Raw genomic sequence first — 24485 nt, 5'->3', positions numbered from 1 at the left:
TGTTACACTGCTTTGTCTCTCACACTGTCTGTTAAAAATACTTGTATTTGAAGCTGTTTGAGCAAACATCATGTCACTGAGCCTACTATTGTACATTTATTATGATGAATACAATGTTATGACCATCTTAGCAGGAGGTAGCTATTGAAGATGGTAACAATGTTAGGAGTTAATTTTTTGAACAGAAATACAAGACTTAGCCATCAAAACAAGCGTTGCCCCTCCCTGGGAGGTGGTACTATTCAGTCTTAGAAGAGCCACAGAGTTACTAAAATATCACCAAAATGAAACATTCCTTTTCCATCTACAATAAAGACATAGGCATTGATAAAGCCCCTGCTGTACCAAGAGAACTGAGCTACATCAGAAAAGAGAAGACACTGGGACTCCATGTTTGGGTCACCTTCCACAAACATTCTCATGGAAGCTATCTTTCTCTCCCCTGGATTTCCCCTCTGGAGCCCCCTTCCACACACTCTCATGGAAGCCTGTCTTCCCCTCCTAAACTCCATCTCTCTCTATTCCCTTCCACTCAGTGTGGAAGCTGCTTTCCTCTACTGGATTCTATCTTTCTGGATTCTCTCACTCAGTGTGCTAGTTAGCTGTTTCTTTCTCTCTCCTTCTCCTATTTCTCTCTCTCTTTAAATAAATCACTTTCTACAAACAAAAAAGGAAAAAGAAAAGAGAAGACACTAAGATCAATGTTGAAGGAAATATAGAGTGCTGAAAGGATAAACAGTATTTCTATCTTGATTCCGACCACGTTTCCATCTCTGTGAAACCAGATATATGACAGTTGCTCAATATTTTGGGAGATGAATCCTGGATCTAATTATAAAAACAACAAAAAATAATAACAAAATTCCCTATTTTCTCTTCCTGTTTCACAGGCAAGGTAGGCAAGGACACCTGAGGGGGACAAGATTATTTTTCTTCAAACATTTTATTTTGGACTGCAGTTATCAGATTAAATGATTATTATAAATTTTCTCTTGTTTAAAAAAAAATACTCAAGTATAGCTTTATTTAGGAGTATCATAAATGTGTATAAAAATATTCTTAGAGGTTTGTAGAAAGCAGTTCAGTATTCATTACCAAGTAATATTCTTAAGAGTTTGTAGAAAGCCATTCAATATCCATTAAAGCCTGTGGCCCGATTTCACTGTTCTGTCTTTGACATAGCTGTGTTTACAGTGATTAACTCTAGTTAGTCTTATTCTTAAATTAACTAGTTATCTTAGTAAAATTTAATGAAAAAAGAAAAATAACTTGATTAGACAGCTATAGAGATGTATGTAACATGACATCCTGACTTTTGAGAGTAGATATAAAAGCAGCAAAAATTGGGTTAATTTAAACTCAAACAAAAGGTCAGCTGGCAAAAAGTAAAGACCTATGTGACCTCTTGTTCAAATCCTGGAAGCTAATAATCCTACTAAACTACTTAGGGCTTTAGAAGGCAAGCTCAACAAAAGATAATCAGCATTGTAATTATTGTTCAATTGTGGACTGAATAATAAGCCTGGTTTTTATTTGTCAAAGCAACAGACCTTAAGTCATTTGCAAAACCATTCTAATGAATAGTAGAAGGCTGTGGGTTACATAAGCAATTAAATAAAAATCATAAAAACCAAACACCTAAGAATTGGTTAAAACCTTAAAAGTATCCATTAAGTGTTTGGAAAGTCAAGCTTGCAATGGTAAATAAAATGCACAATAACAGGAACAAAATCTGTTTAGGTTTCATAATCTCCAGTGTCTCATTTTTATCAAAAGTTCAGCCAAATGAAGAAGAAATTAAGAAACCTGTAGGACTCCAAACCACAAGTGAAGTGACCTTGGGTTTTTGTTGTAAAGTATCTCAAAAACAAGCAGCAAGATGTTCTATAAACCAAAAGTTTTTAAATCTTGGTAATACTTTATGGTGTTTTTAAAGTACTTTAAAAAAAATAACAATTAACAAATGACGAAGAAAATCCTATCTTTATTTTAAAATGTATTTTGTGTTTCATCTCTCGTACAACATATAATGCAAAATGTTTTATAAATGCCCTTAAAATTGACTATTATTTTGAAGTGCTATATTTGTTGAAAGAATGCTAACCGATTAGTTCTAATCATTAATAGAAATAATTTTGAAAATACACTTTTATTGAATTCTAACATTTAATACTACCCAATTATTGACAGCAGCATGCATTTCCTTTGCAAAGGAAATTAGAGATGCCTTCCAGTAACAGTTATTACTTTCAGTTATTGATTAAAAAAATTACAAATGGAAAGACAGAATGACACCTTTTGAAAAGAATTGGGGCCCCTCTTGAAATGTAAACAGCTTGTTTTTTGGTCTGTGGGTATAATGTTTTAAACATCAAAAGTTTCTGTTTTTGGCTTTGTATGATAATTTATATGAACAGTTCTGAGTGGGCAGTATCCAAGTTTACAGAGATCTTATAAAATTATTCTATAGGAGAAATTTTATAAACACAGAGCAAAATGTCAAACCCTCCAGTATACTTCTACAACATGAATTGAAGAGGAAAGAGTGTCATTGTAAAGTAAAAATATTTTCAGCTGACCTTTGGGCTTTGGTTTGGTTTTATGTGGATCTAAAGAAAAAAGCTTTCTATGGTAATGTAGAACCCACTGGTTTTGTCATTTGGACCAAAACTCAAATGTCTGGCAAACACAACATTCTTTTTCTAAGAAAAGAGGTTTACAAAGTTCAAAAAACCTTGGACATCAATAGCTCTTATGAAACAACATTTTGATGATTTAAGTATAAATGAATGAGAAACATATGATTTAATTTCTCCTAAAATACACATGGGTTTAAATATTAAGGGCAAAAGTGCTTGGCAAAATATGAGTTTTTTGTTTAACAGAATCCAAAGATTTGAAAAAGGTTCAAGTTGTTTGACAAAGCAGAGGTACATCTGGATTCTTTACTATTTTGTTGGTAGCACCAATGAATTCTGACCTCATACACTGGGTTTCTGTCTGATTCAAGTGATGAGTCAGATGTATTCTTGACATTGTAGTGTAATCATCAGCAAGGTGGGTGCACCAATCACTGAGGTCTGATAGTTCAGATACTATGTTAAATCATCGAATACTCTGTTTATATCTACATTTTACAGTCATTCATTCCAGGAAACCAGAAAGAGCTCCCAAATATTTGAAGACAGATTTAATCTCCCCCTACTTTTTCAAAATTCAGAAGTGCTAGTTAGATCAAATGCTAATGTTATCTACATTTTACAATCAATCATTCCAGGAAACCAGAAAGAGCATCCAAATATTTGAAGACAGATCTAATCTCCCCCTACTTTTGCAAAATTCAGAAGTGCTAGTTAGATCAAATGCTAATATTTTCAACAGTGTGGAATGCAGACTGTCTGTGTCAGAAATACTAAAAATGCAGACTTCCAGTTCTTTTTTCAGATCTACTATACCTAAATCTCTAGAGGCAGGGGTGAGAATTTTCATATTATACCATCTCTGATTCGTATGCCCTCTACAACATTGAGAATCACATTTCTAATATATGAGGCAAGTACTATTAGATTTCACTAGGAAAGGGCCAAGATCATTTTCTGTGGATGACTTGAATGTCACTTTGGTTCCATTTCTAGATTGAAAGATCCCCATGGGCAGGAGCTGTCTCTGCTCATGCTTACCATTGCATCTCCAGTCCTGGATCATTCATAGAGTAGGCTCTTGATATTTGCTCAAATAAAAATAAATAAATAAAGAGGTACGCATTTTTCTTTAAAACTTTTGCATGCAATAACATATTTTAAAAGATTTTTGAAAAGACCTGACAGGTATTAACTATTCCGCTGTTCAACACTTTATTTTCTATCTGTTTTTACTATTGGCTCTGAACATGTAAATGAACGAACATTTAAATAACTTTGTATACCAGAATTACAAAGAAATAACAACATATTACGGCCTTTGTCTAAGTAATATCAGTCCACCTCAATTGATACGCCTTTTCTAAATCTCATGAATAATTCTGTCAGGAGAGTAAATGTTAAATCCAGGATACAGTATCTTTACACAGTTACTTGCTTAATGACTCCCGGTCTGTATCTGGTGTCACAGGAACAGGCAGAAAGTTTATCCCTGTAAGGTGATACTATGAAAGAAAAATAAGTGATGAATCACAATCAGTTAAAAATTTATGCCAAAAGATACAAAGAAATGTAATGACAGGAGAAAAAAATACTGTAGCATACATAATTACTATTAAAAGTTTTTTTCCTTAGGTATAAAAGTTGCACGTCCTCTTTGTCTCTCTAGAAAAGAAACATTTCATGTTTGCTTAGTTTGGTGACCATCCCCAGCACACCACCTCGAGTTATCAGTTTGTTTATATGTTTACACACACAGGCACACATACCACACAGATGTATTTTAAAATTATATTAAAACTAGAATATATAACCATAAATTTATTTTTTCCAGTTAATCCAAAGTAATATTTTCCTGTTAGCAAATATGTCAATATTTCTTTTGTTAATGATTACAAAATAGCTCATCACGTTACTTAACTGTCCCCTTATTTTTAGACATCTAGGTCACTTAGCAATTTTACCATTATACAAAGGTTCTCTCGAGGTCAGACGCAGTGGCTCATGCTGTAATCCCAACACTCTGGGAGGCCAAGGTGCGTGGATCCCCTGAGGTCGGGAGTTTGAGACCAGCCTGACCAACATGGAGAAACTCCATCTCTACTAAAAAAAAAAATACAAAATTAGCTAGGTGTGGTGGAGCATTCCTGTAATCCCAGCTACTCGGGAGGCTGAGGCAGAAGAATCACTTTAACCCGGGAGGTGAAGGTTGTGGTGAGCTGAGATAGTACTATTGCACTCCAGCCTGGGCAACAAGAGTGAAACCCCAACTAAAAAAAAAAAAAAAAAAAAAAAAATTCTCTCTTAATTATTAGTGTGTATTTTGAAGTACATCTCTAATGATTATCTTAGGAGGCAGTCAATAGAAAACTGATAATGAGAATGAATATATACTGAGCATTTTCTATTGGTCTGACCCTGAGCTGAATTTTTTGTTAGTAGCTCATTTATCTCCCACAAATTACCTATGAAGTAGGCATAAGTTACTATCTTACCTTGTCAGGGTCAACAAGCTAGGAAGGAGTAAAGTCAGAGTTTGAACCCAGGATCAGCCCTTCCAAGGCCTGCACTCTTCACCTCAATGAAATCAGCATGTCAAAGAATGTTTGAACTATCATAAGGTTTAATATTGAGTGGCTGTGCCACAAAGTTACACCAATTTTTGAGTATCTTGTAAGACTCAATAGTGTTAATTGGTTGAACAGAAAAATAAAAATTTTTAAATTTATGACATAACTAAACATAAAAATATTTTAACCTGTATTTTTCTCATTAAGGTGGCTGAATTTTCCTGTTTATGTATTTATTTCCATTTTCATTTCTGTAAAATCTTTTTTTGTTTTTTTTGCTTTTTTAAAAAACAGTTCTTTTCTTTATTGATTTGTAAAAAAATATGTTTTTTCCATTTTGCCTTTTGCCTTTTTCTATATGATATTGTTGATTTACAAAAGTATTCATTTTTGTGAAAAAATGAAATATTGATTTCCTGTGTGCTACCTGGGGGATGGGGTTATAATAAGTAATCAAATCCCTTTTTGTGTGCATGTAAAGTTAAAATTCTATTTTGTTTTTATTCATATTTAACTCTACTTCATCTGGATTTTGTTTTTGCTATCTAAGAACCATTTGTTAAATATTAATTTATTCCTCATTATTTTGGATTAATTAATATATATTTTGTAGACTTTCTGTATATAAAAGAGTATACAATCAGCAAATAGCATTTTATTTCTCCTTTTCAAGTTTTACTTTAATTTTAATTTTTCTTTTCTGATTGCACTAAGACTGGCTATGCAGCAGGCAACTAAAGTAACAATAGTGAATGTCTTCATCTTGTTCCTTAGTTTGATGCTTCTTACTGGAGAATGCTTCTAACAGCAGCAAACTTCTAACATTTTTGAATTTATTTGTTTATTCTTATAGTATATATTTTTTGAGCAACAATTATTTGTTGACTCATTTTAAATACTTGAGATATATTTATGAACAAAATCCCCAGCCTTGAAGAACTCATTCTATGATTATTACAGATTATTTTTAGCATTTCCAAGACAAACACAACTGGGTCACAACATATTTCTTATTCACACAAATTTAATTTTTGGTAATTACTAATGAGTGAGATAGAGCTATAATTTTCTTTCATATTTTAATTTTTATGTCTAATTTTGTTATTAGAGTTATATTGACTTTTAGAATAAAATAAGAAGAATTCCTTTTTATTTTTTCTGCAAGAAGTTATATATTTATATGATTAGAAAAATGTGTTCCTTGAAAATTTGGTAGAAATCACTTATAAAACAATTTGGGCAGGATATTTTCTTTGTGGTAGGACTTAAAATTGTGGATTCACTTTTATAGTTATCAAACAACTCAGGATTTCTTTGTTTTTTTAAAATCAGTTTTATTTCCTTCATTTGTTTCAAATCTATTGGTAGATTTACTGATAGTATTCATCTTTTTTTAAAAAAATTTTAGTGTTTGTTTACTCTTTCATTCTTAACATTGATACTTTCTTTCATTCTTAACATTGATACTTCTGTTTTCTTTCTTTGATTAATAAGATGTTTATCTAAATTGGAAATTTTAAAAATCAACTCATTTGATTAAATTTGTTATTAGATGTACATTATTTCTTTTCTTTCCCCCCGCTTTTTTTTGAAATGAGATTTCACTCTGACACCCAGGCTGGAGTGAAGTGGTGTAATCACAGCTCATTGTGACCTCCACTTCCTGAGCTCAAGCCAACCTCCTACATCAGCCTCTTGAGTAACTGGGACTACAAGCACATATTGTCATAGCCAACTAATTTTCTTATGTTTTGTAGAGATGGAGTTTCACCATGTTGCCCAAGCTGTTCTCAAACTCCTGAGCTCAAGTGATCCACCAACCTTGGCCTCCCAGAGTGCTGGGATTACAGGTATGAGCCCCCATACCTGACTATATTTTCTTTTACATTAATTTTAGTGCTGATATCTATTTTCTCTCTCAATCTTTTGGGGTTTCATTTTCTTCTAATATTCTGAGGTTTCTTATGTTGTTCTTACTCTATTCTAGCTCCTTAGCGCATTAATTTTCAGAAGTTTAAATTATTATTTTCTAATAAGTATATAAGGCCACACATTTGTCTTAAAGTACAGCTTTTATACAGCCCATTATTTTTATATACAAGTTTTTATTACCCCTAATTCTACATAGTATTCTAAAATTTCCATATAATTTCTTCTTTGAACCATAGCTATTTAGAGTGTTTTCAAATATAAAATGTTGTATAGTATCAACCTTATTATATTGTAGGTAGAAAAAAATATCTGTAGACTACCTCTTCACTGAAATTTGTTAAAACTTTTTTTATTGACCAGTAAATGACAGATTTTTATAAATACTCCATGTATGCTTGAGAGTAATGTGTATTTTCTAATTGTTAGATGTAGAATTTCTATGTGACCAACAGATCAACCTTTCTGAGTTTTTCAAATATTCTCTATTTTTGTTGAATTATTTCTTAACATATCAATAATTAAGAAGTTTCTTACTTCTGTAATTATTAAGATGAATATCTTCGTTTCTCATTATAATCCCATTAATTTTTAAAAAATATTTAGAGCATATGTTATTATGCAGGTATGTATTTAGAATTATTTTATCTTTCTAGTAATTCATTCTTTAATTATTTGGAACAATCCTCCTTACTTTGCATTTGTAACTCCTCCAAATTCTGCCCTGTGTCTCTTCCTTGGCTGACCATAATAACCCATGACTGTGAGTATAAGTTCTCAGTGAATTCCGAGTCCTTCTAACAAATGATGGAAACTAAGTGTGATTTTGGAAAGCCCCAAAACTGGTGGTTGGTTTTGGAAGTGTTTGGAAAACTTGGCAGTCTATAAGACTACCCACAAACTTTGTAGTTTGGCAATCTAGATTATCCAGATCACTTCTAAAAAATAAACTGTGCACATAAATTCTAATTGAGCACGTATAGTTTAGGTAACACTATAATAGATATTTGTTGTTATTGATTTTTATGATAATTTCTTCCCAATATGCTGGAGGAGCTCAATTCAGGCCTTTGGAGGCTGGGATCCTAGACCTGAGCAAGGAGTTGGAGTACAGGGAATTGGAGCAGCAGGGAACTTGGACCAGGAGGTAGCCAGAGCCAATCAAATTTCTATTACAGCAACACTCTTCATATCTGGAGAGTGAAACTAAGAATGATGGCGAAGTGAAAAGCTGATCTCATCTTGAAGAGAATTGAAGTGGTTGTAGATAAGGAGGATTTCTGACTACCAGCATACATCTCTGGGGTCAATTTCCTCAAGGCAAGTCACTGTGAGTAAGAAAGGACAGAAATAAAATGCAAGCTATTTAGATAATTGCTAGGAATTATATTTTATCTCCGTCAAATTCATATGTTAAATTTCTAAAATCCAATTTGATGGTATTTAGAGAAAGGCTTTAGGAAGCAATTGGCTTTTGATGACAGCATGAGGATGAGACCCTTATTCTGAAATTATTGCCATTATATGAAGAGAAAGGGACACCATATCTCTCTGTCTGTATCATGTGAGGACACAGTGAAAAGGTCACCATCTGCAAACCAGGAGGGGAGCTCTCATCAGAACCTCACTGTGTAACACCCTAATTTTGGACTTCCTTCTTTTAGAATTTCAAGAAAATAAAGTTTGTTATTTAAGCCACTGAGTCTATAATATTTCATTATGGCAGCCCCCAAAAACAGATATTATGCAAATGTTGAAAATTAGAGCAACAGAATGTGGATATTAGTATACATATTTAAGAAAAGTAAGTTTGAAATTAAAATTTTTAAAAAAAATCAGAAATTGTCATATTAAAAACGTTCAATAAATGAAAAAATATGAAAGTAAAAGCAAATACTCAATAATTTGGTTCATTAACAATTTAGTCATAGTTGAAGAAAGAATCCATAAACAGAAAAAATACATTGGAAACTTATGCAAAATGTTGCAACATTAAGAAAATGCAAAATTTTTTTTTAAATGAGCTTAAGGTATAGGCAGGATCAAATAAGAAGGTCTAATCTATGTCTTTTTGGAGTTCTGAAGCCCAGATACAGGAAGCACAATATATAACAAGACATACAAATAGAAAGAAATTCATATCTGGACACATTATAGTAAAACTAGGGATAAAAACCACCAAAGAAAAAGAGAAAAACTTTAAATCATCCAGATAGAATGAGTGGATTAATTACTAAGAATGGCAATGTTCTCAGTTATGACAGTGGCACTAAAACACAGTTAAAATTTTTTCAAAGTGTCAAAGAGAGAAAATAGCTACCAACCTAGACATTTATTTTTAACTAATTTATCTCTCAAAAACAAGAGTCAACTAAGTACATGAAGGGATAAACACCATCAAAAATGCTTCTAAATAAAATTCTGAAGGATAAAAAGTAACACCAAAGAACATTAAGAGATTCAGAATGAGCGGTGAACAGAAACATAAACATATAAGTAAAAGATGAGAGAAATTGTCTTTACAAATATGACACTTCTAAAAATAGTTTTTAAATTGTGGGGTGAATAAATACAAAACCAAAGCATTAAAAAATAATGGTATATGAATTTGGAAAGTGGAACATGAGAGTTAACTGTTCAGTAATCCTTTTATTACTTGAGATGAGAATGAAACACCAAGATAGGGTGCAATTTCAGGCTTTAAATGTTCATGGTGTTAGAGTTTTATTTCTGCTTATAAAAAGCCATAAAACAACTTTGTACTCACCTAATGTTGAGAAAAAGCCAGATACGACATCATAATTGTTCTTTAAATTATTAGAAAATGACCAGGTTAATTAAATTCGAAAGAATGACAAGCCCCTCTAAGGAGCTATCAGGGAAATAAATTCCCCATATTTCCCCTATGACAAACCATGAGAGGATGCAAGAACCATGATAATAATGGCTAAGAAAAGATAGCTAAGTTTTAAAAAAATTCTTAAAGGCCAATAATGATTTAGCAAGACACTATAGAGTAACTGGAAGCCCCAGATACAAGAAGAGTTTTACACCAATTTACAAACTCATTCCTAGCAATTGTCTAAATAACTTGCATTTTATTTCTGTTCTTTCTTACTCACAGTGACTTGCCTTGAGGAAATTGACTTGCTTATCAGCAAATTTATTTGCCTGATATCTCCTTAGAGGGGCTCATCATTCTTTCGAATTTAATTAATCTGGTCACTTTCTAATAATTTAATGAACAGTTATGATATTGTATCTGGCTTTTTTCTCAATGTTAAGGTGAGTAATTGACTGCTGGTAGTCAGAAATCCTCCTTCTCCACAACCACTTCGATTCTCAAGATGAGACCAGCTTTCCACTTCCCCATCATTCTTAGTTTCACTCTCCCACAGCAGTGTTGCTGTAATAGAAATTTGATTGGCTCTGGCTACCTCCTGGTCCAAGTTTCCTGCTGCTCCAATTCCCTGTACTCCAAGTCCTTGCTCAGGTTTAGGATCCCAGCCTCCAAAGGCCTGAATTGAGCTCCTCCAGCATATTAGGAAAAAATTATCATAAAATCAACAACAATGAAAATACATTATAGTTACGTGAACTATACGTGCTCAATTAGAATTTATGGGTACAGTTTATTTTTTAGAAGTGATCTGGATTATCTAGATTCTTTATTATTACATTATTTTCTAGGTCATTTATTTTTAATATAATGATAAAAATAGAAGAATTAATTATAATAGATTGTTCTTTTAGAATCATCTTTTTTCCAGCTGCCATTGATGTGGAAGAGAGGATAAACTCTCAAGTAATTCTTATTGTATAATAGAGGAAATTAAATTTCAGGATAAAAGATAATTTTACTGTGCCTTTCAGGACTATAATACAGCCAGAGAATCACACAGTTTTGATATTTCTTTTAACTAAATAGTATCTTCCCTTTCTGAAATATAAGCACATCATGTTTAGTCTGAAGTTTGCTTAAAAATTCGTTCATGACTTGATACACCTGGCCAAAAGTGAGCAAATACAGACATAGTACAATAGTTAATTTATAGCTACTTTTAGCACCTTTTCTCTTTACTGAACTGAAATTAAACAGGATCTTTTGGTGTGTTTGTGTCATAGATAGATGTATATGTTTTATCTGTACATTTTTTACTTTTACAACAGAATGTTAACAATAGGAGAAAACATTGTGACATCCATAAGCAAATACAAAAGAACACAAAATCTTAAAACTCTATAAGGCTCTACCACATTGTCTATTTAATCTTCTCCAAATACATTATTCTGAAAAAAAATTAAAGCACATGAAACAATTGAAAGAATAGTTTAATAAACACAAATGCACATGTCACCTAAATTCAACAATTGTCAATGTTACATTTGTTTTCTCTTTAAGCATATACACACATACACACACACATTTATTAGTGTGATACTATTTGAAACTAAGTAGCAGAGATCTTGCCATTTCACTCCTAAACAGTTTAATATGTACCTTCTGAAAATAAGGACATTCTCCTATGAAAATAAGTAACTCCTCAATAAAATCAGGTATCTAGTACATATTCAACGTTCAATTGTCCCCAAATGTCCTTTACTCATTTTTATTTTCTATCCAAGATCCAATCAAAGATCATGCATTCCACTTGGCAATTATGTCTCTTTAGCAGTTTTACATCTAGAACAATCTTTCTGCCTTCTTTTCCTGTCATTGACTTTTGGAAGTTCCCATGACAGTGTTCTTTCTGCATGATCCACTTTCTGAGTTTGTCTGGTTGTTTTCTCATGTCACTGTTTAATTTGGTTCTTTATTGTCTATAAACTGGATATTCAGAGAGTTTAGATTCAGCTTCAACTTTTCTGACAGTGATACTTCATGGACAATACAGTTCACTTCAAATTTTATTGCATCAAGTGACACATGCTAGGTTGTCTCTCATGAACGATGCTAAATTTGGTCACTTAGTAAAGGTGGTGATTTCCAGATATCTCCATGGTAAAGGTATATTTTCTTTTCTTATAAATTGTGTTTGGGGTGGTTATACTTTCAAACCAAGTTTACTTTTTCCCCTGCTATCTTTCCCTGAATGACTGTAACATACGTTCATAAAAACTACTTAAATCATGAAGCAGCTCCTCATCTTGCATGGGACCAAAGCCAAATCTCATGTTCTCTTGTGACTGAAAACCTTTAGCTTCTGGTCATTAGTATATGTGCTTGACCACCCCACCGCTATTCTCAGCTTTGTATAATATCTTAAACACTTAAGATACTTCATGGTATCTTGTACACCAAAAACTCCCAATTTCAGTATGCTTCTCACTTTTCACAATTTTTCATTATTTCTTTTGAGCTTGGCTATGTAGTTTAATTTAATTTTTTATTATTTCAATAGTCTTTGGGTAACATGGTGTTTGGTTACATGGGTAACTTCTTTAGTGGTAGCTATTCTGAGATTTTGGTGGACCCATCATCCATCCCCTTAACAGTGTACACTGTTACCAATGTTAGTCTTTTGTCTTTTACTCCACTCCCAACCTTGCCCACTGAGTCCCCAGAGTCCATTATATCATTCTTATGCCTTTGCAGCCTCATAGCTTAGCTCCCAGGTTGCTGCAAATGCCATTATTTTGTTCCTTTTTATGACTGAGTAGTATTCCATGGTGTGTGTGCGTGTGTGTGTGTGTGTGTGTGTGTGTGTGTATGTATATATATGTCACATCTTCTTTATCCACTCATTGGTTGATGGGCATTTAGACTGGTTTCATTTTTTGCAATTGCAAATTGTGCTGCTATAAATAACCATGTACAAGTGTCTTTTTCATATAATTGTTTCTTTTCCTCTGGGTAGATACGTAGCAGTGGGATTGATGGATCAAATGGTAGTTCCATTTTTAGTCCTTTAAGGAGTCTTCATACTGTTTCCCATAGTGGTTATACCAGTTTACATTCCCACCAGCAGTGTAAAGGTGTTGCCTTTCCACCACATCCACACCTACATATATTGGTTTTTGATTTTTTAACTATGGCTATTCTTGGAGGAGTGAGGTAGTATTGCATTGTGATTTTGATTTGCATTTCCCTGGTAATTAGTGATGCTGAGCATTTTTTCATGTTTCCTGGACCTTTGTATATCTTCTTTTGAGAACTGTCTAATTATGCCTTTAGCCTACTTCTTAATGGAATTATTTTACGTTTTCTTGCTAATTTGTTTAAGCGCCTGGTAGATTCTGGATATTGTCAGATGCATAGCTCGTGAATATCTCTCACCCTGTGGGTTGCCTGTTTACTCTGTTATTTCTTTTGCTGTGTAGAAACTTTTTCAGTTTAATTAGGTCCCATCTATTTATTTTTGTTTTTGTTTCATTTGCTATGCCACAAAAGTTAGTCATGAATTCTTTGCATAAGCCAGTATCTGGAAGAGTTTTAATGATTCTATCTTCTAGAGTTTTTATGGTTTCAGGTCTTAGCCTTAAATCTTTGATCCATCTCAAGTTGATTTTTTTATAAGGTGAGAAATGAAGATCCAGTTTCATTATTCTACATGTGGGTAGCCAAGTATCGTAGCACCGTCTGTGGAATAGGATGTCCTTTCCCTACTTCGTTTTTGTTTGCGTTGTTGAAGATCAGTTGGCTGTATTTGGTTTTATTTCCAGGTTCTCTGTTCTGTTCCATTGATCTGCATGCCTATTTTTATACCAGTACCTGCTGTTTTGGTGACTGTGGCCTTGTAGTATAGTTTGAAGTCAGGTAATATGATGCCTCCAGATGTATCATTTTGCTCAGTCTTGCTTTGGGTCTGTGGGCTCTTTTGGTTCCATATGAATTTTAGGATTTTTTTTTTTAGTTCTGTGAAGAATGATGATGGCATTTTTGATGGACTATATATATTTATTTTAAACCAGTATTTGTATATGTTTTGGTGGTAGGAGGTCTATTTAAGCTCATTTGGGGCCTAAGATTGTCCCAGCAGGTACATGAGTCCAGGAGACAAATCCAAGGAGGGAGAAGAAGAAAGGAGGAGAAGGGAAGGAAGCGAGGAGAAGCAGAGGAGCAGGAAAGGAAGGAGGAGAAGGAGGAAGAAAGAGGAAGAGGAAGAGGAACAAGGAGGAGGAGGAGGAGGAGGAGGAGGAGGAGGTCGTCAGTGGCTTATTAGAAAGGATTCTTAGATAAAAGCAAGTTATTCTTTGCGTATTTGTATGCCTTTCGTTACTTTTGGCCATAAGGACAGTACTCCACTGGTGAATTTATTTTCTAGATGCAGAAAGAGTGGGCATGCTATGCTTATGTGGGAGCAGCTGATTGGGTCAGGAGGGTAAGCAGAAAGATTTTGAAACTGACTCTCAAGCTTCTGTCTTTGTAAGCTAACTTATCTTGGAATAATTGGTTCTTTTTTATTTTTTTGAGACAGAGTTTCACTCTTGTTACCCAGGCTGGAGTGCAATGGCGTGATCTCGGCTCACCACAACCTCCACCTCCTGGGTTCTGGCAATTCTCCCTTCTCAGCCTCCCGAGTAGCTGGGATTACAGGCACGCACCACCATGCCCAGCTAATTTTTTATATTTTTAGTAGAGATGGGGTTTCACTATGTTGGCCAGGATGGTCTTGATCTGTTGACCTTGTGATCCACCTGCCTCGGCCTCCCAAAGTGCTGGGATTACAGGCTTGAGCCACTGCGCCCGGCCCTGGAATAATTAGTTCTTTTAATAAAAGTCATGACTGTCAAAATGGAAGTTACTTTAATAAATTCAATAGAAATTATTTATATAAATTGGTTTTGATTTCTCTACTGTTTTGAACTTCTTCAATGTTGAAACATTTTCATTTTCTGAAGATGAACTTGATTTCTGAAAACAGTTGGAATTTGTGAACTAAGCCTGGTGACTAAGAACTGTGAAATAAACAACATAATACCAACTTGGTAACATCAAAAATATTTTCACTGAAAGTACAAAAAATACTGAAATGAATTACAAGCCAGTTATGCCATAGTTTGCGCCTATTTATGAACATCATATGTTTATGATCCATAAATAACATTTATTGATTTACTGTTAGTTTAATAATCATACAAACACAAGAATTATATTTTCAATTGTAACTGTGGGAAAGTTTAAAAAGCTTTTTTTCGTTATTCTGTTCCCGTTGAGAGCTAAATAGAGAGCTGCTTCTCTTCCCTCTCTCCCTTCTTCCTTTCCTTCCTTTACCACCTTTCTCTCATCATGTCACCTGCTCAAAAACACTTTGTGTGTTGGGATGGCCTTTGGCTTAAGCCCAATATCTATCACTCAGGACACTATAATCTAGCCCCTTCTCACTTACTTAACATATTTCTTTTTATTTTTAATATTTCTTTTGAGACAGGGACTCACTCTGTCACCCAGGTTGGAGTACAGGTGCATGATCATAGCTCACTGCAACTTCGACCTCTTGGGCTCAAATGATCCTCCTGTCTCGGCCACCTGCGTAACTGGGAGTACAGGTGTGTGCCATCACACCTGGATAAATTTTTAAATCTTTTTGTAGAGATGGGGGTCTCACTATGTTTCCAGGCTGGTATCAAACTCTCGGCCTCGAGCAATCTTTCCACCTCAGACTCCCAAAGTGCTGAGATTACAGGCATGAGCCACTGTTCCTGGCCCTGATTTGACATGTTTTTTTATTGTTTCTTCCATATATCTGGACAGTCTTCTTACTTTTCCTTTTTGTGCATACTAGTTATCAATTTGTTAATAATGCATTTGTTAAATACCTACGTTTATTAAACACCTATGAGGGACTATGCTAAAATCTGACCATGGAAAGATAAATAAGATAAATAAGAGCCTCAATGAGCTCACACTGTAGTGGAGTTGCCAGATAATGAACAGTAATTTAACAGAAGCTAAGAAGTGCAAATGTAGCCTGGTTCTCAGACAAGACTGTGAGAGATTATTCTCCCATTTATTATTGTTTCCCAGTACTATTTGTTTCTTTCCAGCCTAAAATAAAATAAAAGATAAAGAGTGAGTGAAGGCTCAATGGCACCTTATGGAACATAAAATCCAACCTCCTAATTTTTCAGTGAGCAAAACTAAGTCTCACAGAGGACACACAATTAATTAACAGGATTAGAATTCAGCTTCTAAACTCAGCCCAGTGCCTGTTCAAAGTATTAGGCAAGATTAATTGGTAGCCCATGATAAGGTAATACAGGCAGTATTAGACAGACACCTGGAATGTTGTAACTGATATTGTGACAAGAACTTGAACGTAGGTAGCTTTTTTTTTTTTAAGACAGGCTTTACTCTTTTGCCCAGGCTGGAGTACAGTGGCGTGATCACAGCTCACTGCAGCCTCAATCTTCTGGGCTCAAGTGCTCCTTTGCTTCAGCCTCCTGAGTAGCTAAGACAACAAGTGTGTGCCACCATGTCCAGCTAATTTTTTATTGTATGTTTTGCAGAGACAGGGCCTTGCCATATTACTCAGGCTGGTCTCAGACACCAGAGCCCAAGCATCCTCCTACCTTGTTGAGATTACAGGCATTGAGCCACCAAGTCCAGCTGCAGGGAACTTTTTGAGGAGCTTCTCAGGATAAGTATCTGTAGAAAGGGAAGACAGAAAAGAGATCACAACCCATAAAGAATGTGAATGTGAATGTGAGTTCCCAGTGTTAGCACCTGGGGCTCAAGCCTACTGGGGACCCTCTGTGTCACTGTGCAGAACTGCCTCAGAATTATACCACAGAAGGACAAGGCAGCTGAGGTATTTACCAGTGACTCATTTGCCTTGTTTAGAAGGTTACTCTTGGGGCCATTAAATCCCCAGATTTAATCCCCACTCTTGAGCTGTGGAAAGTCTGAACAAGTACTCTCAGAGCCAGAGAAAGGCTTCAGGCAGTAAAGCAGAAAGATTCCCTGTCAATGGTTATGGAAAATGTCCATCTTAGCTGCAGGTGAACTCAGAGGTAACCTGGAGGTATGGCGCAGGGCATTCAAGACATCTGCTATCTGGATGGATGAAGATTGTTTTGAGAATTGAAAAATAAATATGTCACTTTTTTTTATTATTCTGCCCTGTGCCAGATCTAACAATGACTACCCTTATCATTTCATAGGACATCATTGGATGTTACTGTTCTTGAAAATTACTCCATTGTGAGGGTTTTGCTCTTTCTATCAAAAAGAAACATTCAATCCATTTGCTGAGTGACATTACAAAGAGTTATTATCATTCTCCTTACCCAAAATTTCCTCATCTAAGAGGTATTTTTATATTGCCCGATATTTTCATATTATTTATTGTATAGAATTATGTATCTGGGACTTCTTAACTACCCAGGCAATGGTGATATTTTTCAAATTGAGGAGGAAGTGGTCATTTTTAATTTTTTTGCTCTAATAGTGAGAAGACAGACTAAAGATGTTACTTATATGGTTAAATTTATGAGAAGTTAGTTATTCACTGTTCAAGGAAGTATCCAAGCAATCAGAACTGAATCTAAATTTCCTTAGTTTGGAAGTTGGCCCTAAGCCCTTTCTGTATTCGGGGGTATGATTTGAGTTAGAAGTCCTGGGAGAATTGTTTTGTTTCTGTCTTTGTTTGCCTAGTTTTTGTTTGTTTGTTTTGCTTGTTTTTTGCTTGTTAATAGACTGTATTTTGATACTTCTAACTTGTGGTTTGGGTCGATTTCATAAAATTAGAGGATATGTGCACTTTCAAAAAACTTTTTGGTAAAAAGTCAGCCAGAGTATTTAAAACATCAGAAATATGATTTGTGTTTAAAACTTTTGAAACTTAGTCTGATTCTTGTATTGTGCTAATGTGGAATGGGCTCTGATCTACCTGCCCTCCATTGTTTTGGATGCGTGTTAAAAGGATTTTTTGGTGATAACTTTATTTTCTAAACCTACGTCATTCAGAGGAATGTGAAAATTACTTGAGTAAAACAAAATTTTAGCCAGATCTTTATTGGGTTCTCACTATACACCATGTAACTGTGTATAAACAAAGGGAGGCGAACCTTTCTAGGCCTTGATTTCTTTATCTGCTAAACATATCTAAGTAAAAAATTAGCACTGGATGATCTCATAGACAATTTTATTCCTCAAAATTCTGGATTTTATAGGTGTCAATAACTTTTGCTGTTTCATGTTCCTCTTCAGTTTCTCAAACTGATTATCAAGGTGTTTCTCAAACTGAATATCCAACTCAATACTAGGATGAGAAAGAGAACGCTAGGCAGTCTTTAATACTCTTCTCATTCCCATTGTAGAGATGCTTTTTAGTAATCTAAATTTTAAGACTAATTAATGTCACAATAATGCAAAGGGATTGGAGATCGTTTCCTATCTTCTATTGAGTCCTCTGCAATTGGTCTCTTAAGGTAGCAGAAAGGAAAGGAAAGTGAAGAAAAAATACGGCAGAAACTGCAGGAAACCATGTTGCCAGCATGCTCCTAGCCCAAAAAATTAATTCAAGGAAGCAGGGGCCATTAACCTACTGGAATCGTTGACTATGTCGTAGAAGTCCAGTCACCCCACAGGAACAAGATTCTTCCCCATGGATTTTTAAACCCAATTAGAAATGGCCACCAGGTGGCGCCAAACTGCAGCTAAGGTCCAGGTGCATTCGAAACGTGCAATCTCTTGGATCTTGTGGCTCTCCTGGTGATTTGTAGAGGTTTTTTCAACATTAATCCACTTATGAATAAATGTTGTCAGTTTTGATAACTCTTCCTTATTGTCTGTAGGTAAAATAGAAGAAAACCTTTAGCATTGTATAAAGCAAAAGTCTTCCTTATTTTTCATCCTGACTTCTTTCCTTGAATCTCTAATATTTAATCACATGGGAACGCCAACTGTTTACTGAATTTCCATTTCTCCATGTCTTTGCAAATGCTATTCTTTCTGGAGTGCCTTTCCTGCCACAGGCCTTGCACTTTAGACTTAATAAAAAGCCTTTTTTTGAAAAAGAGATCAAACCTGTAATGATCTGCTTCAGAGGTGTCTTCATCTGTGAAACTTCTTGGATTTCTTCCATCTTACAAAAAGCAGGATTATTAATACTGACTTCTCTGGTCTGCCAGAACACTTTGTTTATATTTGCTAAAGTTATGATTTCTCACATTAAGTAACTTTATTATCTTACTCAGTTTGCCTCTTAGAATGTAACCCAGTCAGTATAAGAACAAACCAAACTTTTCACCTTTATGTCATTGTTGACTAAAGACACATCTATTATATACCTTTAGGAACTGTGTCTTCAGTAAATAAAACAAGTATTTTAATAAAAATGTGTTTATTATATGTACACGCATTTTCTAGGTCGGCTAAAGTAAAAACAAATTAGGATGGCTGAACATCTAAATGAAGCAACTGGTGAGTTTTTAGATGAATAAAATAATCATTTCTAATGTGGATGAGCACTGCATTTCTTCTTTCTTTTGCGTGCATACAGTTGTCTTACAGCAAAATATTCATGAGTGTTATGTCCTATTAGTAGTATATCAATGGTTCAGAAATAAATGTGTATTACCCTTCCCAGAATTAGTAAGATTACATGATACAGCAAATGTTCTTGGTAATGGACAAAATCCATTCAATTACGATCTTGGTCTTGTAGAAAGAGTGGCATGCCATATATTCCCTAATTTTGGCTTTTTGCTAATTCAATTCTTAACGATAGTGATTACCACTGAATCGTCATTGGCCTAAGGGGTTTTACGGATACTAAAATGCTACAGCTGAGATTAAGATCAGAAGATAGTTAATTTCAAAATTAGAAAACACCTTAGTTCATATCTCTCATTTTTTACAGATAAGGGAACTATGACATAACGCAGTTAGATGAATTGCAAATAGCTTATTAATGGCAGAATTGCAACCAGACCCCTACTTACTCCACCTTGCTACTTTCTTCTGACCCACAGATTAATAGATCACTTTGATTGACTTAGTTTTTGAAATGTATTAACAAGTAAATCTGAATGGTGATAGAATAAAAGCCTTCAAATGGTATATTTGATTATAAACTATACGCTGAAGTCCTTCTCTCAATATCCTTCTACTACATACTGATCTTGATACTCAACTCTATTCCAGTGCTTTGGTTTTAAATAACACTGCTGCTTCTGAGAAGCACTCATAGATATTCTAGAATTCTTTCTGCTCAGAAGTACTCATAGATACTCTAGAATTATTTCTGCTTTTGGTCTAGTATGGCACCTTATTTTGGCACTTAAAGAACTTGAAGTGTCCCGTGAGGGTCTGATTGCTTTCTTCTCTAATCTTCAGTGCGGGTCTGAGTGCTTTCTTATCTAATCTTTAGTGCACCTAGCAGCAAAACAGGCCATTTCATGGTATCATTCTCCCGGGAGAAGGTTGTTCAAGGATACACAACTCCTGTCACTTTGACTGTGTAGTCAAGTAAATAATTTGAGGCATCTTCAGCTCCTGACTACATCATGTATTTGTAAGTTTCTTTTTACAGCTCCAGTTTACATCCATCCTGTAGGGATAGGTTCCAACTCAAGATCAGGCAAATGTTTTCTGAGTAGGAGTGGCCTTTCTCTGCTTAGGCAACACAGATTACGAAGCCTTGCAAAAGCAATTTGATGCTGTTTTCTGAATTCTGTGCTACCTCCTGAGTTGTGAGGAGGTACTTTGTCTAAACCTTTCCCTTGCTTCCTCTTTTCCCATCTCTTCCATGACTTGTAAAAGTAACTTTAAAGAAAAGGATCCTATTGCCATGCTGTATCCTTGTTGGATCGCACACGAGGTGTTTAGATGAAGCTTTATGCCCTACGGGCCTGTCTGCCCCATACAAACATTAAAGTTCCCATGAGGCTCTGTAATATGTAAAAGGGCTGATACCAATTTTGGAACCTGGTTAAACCCTGGGGGAGATCCAAGACCATGAGTTCTTTTTGGCAGGCCAGGCCACCTGCTCACAAATAAGAAACATGCAGGGGGTTTGCAACCAACTATTCAGAAAGCAAATAAAGTTGTTGATGCCAGAAGCTTCATAAATTAGTACACAATCTTAGGAAAGGGGGAGTGAAGAGGGTAGGAAGTGGACAACTGCAGGATCACCTGAATCTAATAACATACTGGAACAGTTTCAATTGGCAGAAAACTTGGGCACGAAAAAAGGAACAATTCTGTTTGCCTTTGGTCTGTGAATAAATGCTACTTTATGATGCAGGTAATCAGCCTGATCCTGACCTCTTCCGACTGTAGGTTATGCTCCTTGACTCCTGCTAACAGGGCAGCAGCTGACCCGAGGACTGCTGTGGTCCTGTCTTTTGAGCCTTGTCGTCATCACTTAAGGGAGATTCTTGGATGCAGCAACTTGACAGGTGCTGGGTTGTTATCAGTCAGTGGTAAAATGAGAAACCCAGTGAGATCTCCGTAACATTAAATCTATTCAATTTAAAGGACTGTCCATTATGCTAAGAAACTTTTTTTTCCTACTTTTATTTGCTATTAAAATACCCTTTTCTTTGTGAAATGATGGAGAAAGTAGAGAGTAGATGGCAAAATTTTCATTTAAATTTCCTTTGTTGGCAAAATTACAAGTTGGCAAGCCAAAGTTCTTCTTTAAAATTAGTTTTCAAAACAATGAGCCAAGAAATAGCTGAAATTCATTTTAGCAGATACAGTTATTCGAGTTCTTCATTGACTAAGGACTTGGGAGATTATGGTCTCTTCTGCAGCAGATGTGGTTTGATCTAATAATCTCCAAGGAAGAGAAGTGAATATTGGATCCAGTGCTGGATTATATCTCACCTGGACAATTACTGAGATCATAGAGCACCTGCATGTCTGTTTCTCTCTTCTTGGATGTCCACACCTAAAATTAACCACATTTAAAAACTGTGCTCAACAGATTTCCTGTGTCTATGGTTCAGGTCCCCTTTCCTGATATTCCTCAGTGCTGGTGCTAGCTTGAGACAGATGCTGGATTCAGCTGGGGGAGGCTTCTAGAGTGTTGTGCCTCTCTCTCTCCGCCTTCTCCCTCCCTGCTTCAACTTTCCTCCTCTAACTCCCTCCCCTCTACCAACTACATTCATTTTTTCTCTTTGTATCCTGAGCCTTAATCCTGAGTCTCTGTTCTCAAAGTCCTCTATTGCAAAAATAGAGGACTTTGTCTTAGGCACCACACCATGGATCAGTCTACTCTTCATCAAACTTTTCATTCTTTGTTTCTTCCCTGAAAGCCCAAAATCAGGCTTCCCATGATAACTAATAACCTAAAGCTTATTAGTGACTGACTGTAATTTAATATGTAATAATCATTGGGAATATTTGCATGCAAGGAGATAACAGCACCTTAACCTGAAGGAATGATTATAAAAGTACAATTTTGATGGGGTGGATTTAAATTCACTGTGCTTTATTTAAATGTAAGGGATTATGCTATTCTCATGGTGTCTGGGGTTAGTAATACAGGACTTTTTTTTAAGTCTTCTCTAACTCTTTCAGCTCCACCAGCGATTCCTGCCAGTTGTTCCCTGTTGACATCTTTCTCCATAACGCTTATGTCAGTCCTCAGCTGAACCACTGCCGTGGCTTTTTAACCAGTTCCTTGTTTATAGTTTAGCATCCTACCCACTCCTTACCCTTCATTCTTCTGGTCTGCAGTCATCTAACTATTCCTTAATACAACTATTAGAGTGCTTTTTTTAAAAAAAGAGAAAGATAATTGTGTAGCTACATAACATGAATGCCCTCATTAATTCCCTGTGGCCTATCATGATTATCCTCTTGTCTCCAATAGCCTCATGGCCAGTGAGAATTGCAAAAGATGCAGGTCATTTAATAATCTACATTCCTGAGTGCTGTCCCCTATTTCTAGAACACTCTTTCCTCAACCTGTACTCATTCAAGATGCAGTTAAGTGTCACTCCTTACTGTGTTGTATTTTCCCTGCAGAACAGAGCAGTCTACATTGTAATCATAAATGTGTCCACCTCCCTTTCTAGGCAGTGATCTCCCTGAGGCTGGGATCTCTGATTATCAATGTCCCTTTATATTTTCAATGCTTCAATCCTTGGCATCAAGGAGTTTCTGGAGAAATATGTGTTCAAAATACCCAAGACTTCTCCCCTAGCAACAGAACTTTCACAATGGGACTTTCAGTTAAGTAATTTATTAAGGCTCTGTATTACGTGCTATCTGTATTAAAACCTAGGCTTTTAGATACTGGTTGCTGGAGAGAATCTTAGAAGAATTTACTCCACTTTTCTCATTGAAATATGGGACTCACAGCACTGATGTGCCACCATTCTTATACCCCGTTCCATCTTCCAGGCTCTGTATTTCACAACCAACCCTTTTCTTTCACTTTTAAGTCCCTTAAATTAGGAGGTGCTGGAAATGGAAATTAATAATTGATGCTGGATAAGAAGTATTTCTTGCCCCTCTTCCCTCATACAGAATATAGGAAGCATGAGAATAAGATTCTATAGGGTCACAAAAATAATAAAAACCATATTAGAACTTAGACAAATACTAGAGCTTGTAACCCAGGGTCTGGTTCCAACTATGTCACTATTTATGTAACAAGTCATTAAATTTTTCTGGATCTTGGTTATTTATCTGTTAAATATTAGAATTAGACTATGTGATTGCTGGGAACCTTCTGACTCAAAAATTCTATTATTACAACTTTACTTATATAAATAAAATGTTTATGAATCATTGAGGCATAAATGGAAATGCCACAGAGATGAATCCAATGATAAGGGGTATTAGAAGACATTTAAAGAATGGAAAGGGGCCTTAAGATCATGTACTGAGCTACTGACATTAAACATGGAAGAAAATGAATCTCAGGGAGTCTAATTACTTTACAGAAATTATCCAGCAAAAACATAGGTGTCCCTATTCTGTATCCAATGACCTTTAATGTTCTGTTATGCTGTGGTTGATGAACACATAATACATGATCAAGATAAAAGATACTCAGGATTTATTAAAATTTTAAAAATCACTTAAAAGGAAAATGTGAGAAAAATACTAACCATTTATCAGATGATGAGAAAAGCGCTTAAGAAATGACAGTGACAGGAAGGACCTTTTAACCTCTTTCTTCCCTCACAAATGTCCGCCATGATGTCTTCATGGGTGCAGGCAATATGTGATGGGAAGAGGAGAGCCTCTCTGAAGCGGGGACAGGTGAAAATGACTGACTACGCTGGATAAGTTGAATGCATACGCCTTGATAACTTTCATACTCAAGCACTTAAATGGACCACAGTCTTTGCTGAGTCACTAACAGTTATCTTCAAGAACTCACAGAGGGCTTAAGTGACATAAACTAGAATATATTTTATCTGTTATTTCAGAAGAAGAGTA

At 35.2% G+C, this 24485-nt stretch overlaps 1 long non-coding RNA gene across 1 annotated transcript in view; it reads left to right on the top strand.

The window, feature by feature from the left end:
- Positions 1 to 24485, top strand: part of LOC118148911 (uncharacterized) — a 70674-nt gene that overhangs the window by 14448 nt on the left and 31741 nt on the right. The window contains exon 3 of the long non-coding RNA XR_004735982.2: positions 6967 to 7059. This is a non-coding gene — a long non-coding RNA (uncharacterized LOC118148911). The remainder of the gene's footprint in view (positions 1 to 6966; positions 7060 to 24485) is intronic.

This window comes from Callithrix jacchus, chromosome 2 (assembly GCF_049354715.1).
Source record: "Callithrix jacchus isolate 240 chromosome 2, calJac240_pri, whole genome shotgun sequence".
Classification (NCBI taxonomy): domain Eukaryota; kingdom Metazoa; phylum Chordata; class Mammalia; order Primates; family Cebidae; genus Callithrix; species Callithrix jacchus.
Note: the sequence above shows the minus strand (reverse complement) of the source record. Positions and strands in the feature narration are given on the sequence as shown.